This window comes from Hylobates moloch, unplaced genomic scaffold, assembly GCF_009828535.3.
Source record: "Hylobates moloch isolate HMO894 unplaced genomic scaffold, HMol_V3 SCAFFOLD_5, whole genome shotgun sequence".
NCBI classification, from domain to species: domain Eukaryota; kingdom Metazoa; phylum Chordata; class Mammalia; order Primates; family Hylobatidae; genus Hylobates; species Hylobates moloch.
The window spans coordinates 65931940-65935927 of record NW_026652280.1 but is presented as its reverse complement, the minus strand read 5'-3'; the positions used below and the strand labels follow the sequence as shown (position 1 = coordinate 65935927).

Sequence of the window (3988 nt, the reverse complement as noted above, 5' to 3'; positions counted from 1 at the left end):
GCCTGTAATCTCAGCACTTTGGGAGACCAAGGCGGGTGGATCACCTGGGGTCAGGATTTCAAGACCAGTCTGGGTAGCACGGTGAAACTCTGTCTCAAATAAACATACAAAAAATAGCTGGGTGTGGCGGTGTGCAACTGTAATCCCAGCTACTCGGGAGGCTGACGCACGAGAATCGCTTGAACCCAAGAGGCGGAGTTTGCAGTGAGTGGAGATTGTGCCACTGCACTCCAGCCTGGGTGACAGAGCAAGATTCTGTCTCAAAAAAAAAAAAAAAAGTTACCATTAAGAAAATGAAAAGACAAGCACATAGTAGCAGAAAATGGAAAAACATGCCTGATAAAGAATTTATACCCAGAATACATATAGAACTTTTATATTTAATTTTATATTTAATATTTTGCTTAATATTAGGAAGACAAACAACTGAATTAAAAAGAAAATAGGCAAAAGACTTGAACAGACACTTCACCAAAGATCATACAAATGGCAAATAAGCACAGGAAAAGATGGTCAATATCATATCGTATCATTTATCATTAGTAAATGCAAATTAAACTACAATGAGATACTATCACTAGAATTGTTGCTATTAAAAAAACCTGATAGGCCGGGCGCAGTGGCTCATGCCTGTAATCCCAGCACTTTGGGAGGCCGAGGTGGGTGGATCATTTGAGGTCAGGAGTTTGAGAGCAAACTGACCAACACGGTGAAACCCAGTCTCTACTAAAAAATACAAAAAAAAAATGGCCGGGCGCGGTGGCTCAAGCCTGTAATCCCAGCGGTTTGGGAGGCCGAGGCGGGCAGATCATGAGGGCAGGAGATCGAGAACATCCTGGCTAACACGGTGAAACCCCATCTCTACTAAAAATACAAAAAATTAGCCGGGCGTGGTAGCAGGCGCCTGTAGTCCCAACTACTCGGGAGGCTGACGCAGGAGAACGGCATGAACCTGGGAGGCGGAGCTTGCAGTGAGCCGAGATGGCGCCACTGCACTCCAGCCTGGGCGAAGGAGGGAGACTCAGTCTCAAAAAAAAAAACCAGAAAAAAAATCCAAAAAAAATTAACCGGGCATGGTGGCGCATGCCTGTAGTCCCAGCTACTCGGGAGGCTGAGGCAGAAGAATCGTTTGAACCCCGGAGGTGGAGGTTGCAGTGAGCCGAGATCACCCCACTGCACTCCAGCCTGGGTGACAGAGCAAGACTCGGTCCCAAAAACAAACAAACAAGCAACAACAAAAAAATAAAAAAACCTCATAATACCAAATGTAAGTGAGGATGGAAGCTACTCGAAATCTTGGAATTTTATATCGTTGATGGGAATATCACTTTGGAAAATACTTCTGCAGCTTCTTAAAGAGTTCATATATACTTACAATGCAATTCAGAAGTCCAGCTTCACACAAAGATTTGCACTTGATGTTCAGAACAGGTTTATGCATAAGAGCCAAAAACTGTGGGTCATCTAAATTGATAAATAAATAGAGGTATACTTATACAATGCAAAGCTTAGCTATAAAAAAGAATGGACTACTGACTCTCACATCAGAATGGATGAATCTCAATAGCATTATGTAAAGTGAAAGAAAAGAAGATAAAGACAAAACACTGTATAATTCCATTTATTTATTTTTCCTAATGGAAACTTTTATTCTGTTTTGTTGATGCTTAAAGAAAACAGCTTTGCCCATAACTCACTGTGGCCTGGAATCATGACACCAACTTATATTTGGCCAATTAAGAAAGAGGCCAAACTGCATTCTTCTTAGAAGGTCTATTCAGTTAATAAATGGCACTTAACTGATGTTTTTTTTCATATAACCTTAACAGGAATTCATAAGTTGCACTGATTATGCCCCAAGAGATAAGGGACTGTTGTTAATTCAGATGGGCACCTCTGAAAAGATTTATCAGTTTTCTGTCCCGTTCCAGCCAGATTTTTTGGAAAACCTTGGGGAAAGACTGAAATTCCCCACCAGGCTGAGACTGTATGCTAGTTTTCACAACATTAATTAGAAAAAACAAGAATCCCAGCATGGCACCCAACAGACCTCCACAGAGAAAATCATTGACCAGATGAGCACTGTGAGTCGTTGTGGTAGGCAGATGCTCCTTAATGGGACCTCGAAGGCCGAAAACCAAGACATTGCTGAGTCCATTCCGGAAAAGAATGGGCAGCAAGCCTCGATAACGCTCTCCAATTCCATGGCATTTCAGTGCCTTGAAAGCCTGATAAGTGCCGATAAATTTGTCATGATGCTTGTGGTCTTGAAGCAATGTCTGAACACTTTCCAGTGGAGTGAAAATTGCTTCTGTTGTCCCTGCAAGCGCTGCTGCCACAACACGGGTTGCAAACTCTGGAGCACTGACATATTTGTGGGTAAGGCAGGATAAATCCTCATACAGACCAAACATAAGTGCAAGTGTAGTTGTCTTTTGCATCAATTAGGGAAGGATTCCAGGATACAAGTTTCGAAATCCATCCCTTCTCAGCTGAAGTATTGCATCCCGGGTTTTGATGCCATACAGCTGTTGTTGAAAGAGGACCTTCTGAATGGGAAATGTGATTGCTACGTGTTGAAGGCTGCACAGCAGCCACACAAGTCATGCTTCATTTCACCCACATTTATAATATGAGGTGATATATCTTGTTTTGAAGATGTTAGTATTGGCAGCCTCTTTTCATGAGCTTCTGAATCCATCATGTTGCTTAAGATCTTTCTGGGGCCGGGCACAGTGGCTCACACCTGTAATCACAGCACTTTGGGAGGCTGAGGCAGGTGGATTGCCTGAGGTCAGGAGTTCAAGACCATTCTGGCCAACATGGGGAAACCCTATCTCTACTAAAAATACAAAACTTAGCCGGGCATGGTGGTGCGCACCTGTAATCCCAGCTACTCGGGAAGCTGAGGAAGGGGAATTGCTTGAACCAGGGAAGTGGAGGTTGCAGTGAGCTGAGATCACGCCATTGCACTCCAGCCTGGATGACAGAGTGAGACTCCATCTCAGGAAAAAAAAAAAAAAGTTTTGCTAAGTGCGGTGGCTCACGCCTGTAATCCCAGCACTTTGGGAGGCTGAGACGGGCGGATCACATGAGGTCAGGAGTTTGAGACCAGCCTGACCAACATGGAGAAACCCCATCTCTACTAAAAATACAAAATTAGCCAGGGCATGGTGGTGCACGCCTGTAATCCCAGCTACTCCAGAGGCTGAGGCAGGAGAATCGCTTGAACTTGGGAGGCGGAGGTTGAGGTGAGCCGAGATTGCGCCATTGCACTCCAGCCTGGGCAAAAGCGAAACTCCGTTTCAAAAAAAAAAAAAAGATCTTTCTTTTTCATGAAGGACTTTTTTTTTAACCTGTAACACCATCTGAGCCTGGAGTTTTGCAGGATGTTAGCTTTTTGATAATGTTCCCAATTTCTTCCACTGTTATTGTTCTGTTAGGTTCTCTCTTCTGGAGTCAATTTTGATAACTGGATTTCCCATTGCCAAGGCATCCCGCAGGACGGTGAGTGAGCCAGGGCCCATGCAGGCACCTGTAATTCCATTTATATGAAAAATGTAAAAGGGCTAACCTGTAGTGACATAAAGAAAGACAGTGGTTTCCAGAAATAGGTGGCTGAGAACTGATTACAAAAGACAGTAGGCAACTTTTCGAGGGTGAGGAAAATGTTTTCTAACATGAATATGGGGGTGGCTGCAATTGTTTACATTTGTCAAACTTACCAAACTGTAAACTTAAAATTGCTGCATCTTCTTTTCCATAAAATATACCTCAATAATGCTGATTAGGAAAAGGAGCTTGTATCTGAGCCAATCACTGGCAAACAGAATAGAATTACCTTGACCAACTTCAGTTTATCAAGATTCACTCCCCTGGGGTGAAAAAGAGCTGGTCTTCCCTCAAAACAGCCTGGAAGGAAGATAGGGTTACAATCAGCAGTGTCTTCTGCGCTGGGTCGTCTACATGCAGACTTTGGAGAACACAA

The 3988-nt window shown here is 43.5% G+C and overlaps 1 pseudogene; it reads right to left on the bottom strand.

Annotated features, from left to right (window-relative positions):
• Positions 1-1781: 1781 nt before the first annotated feature.
• LOC116467811 (mitochondrial nicotinamide adenine dinucleotide transporter SLC25A51-like) lies at positions 1782-2728 on the bottom strand (annotated as a pseudogene).
• Positions 2729-3988: the final 1260 nt, after the last annotated feature.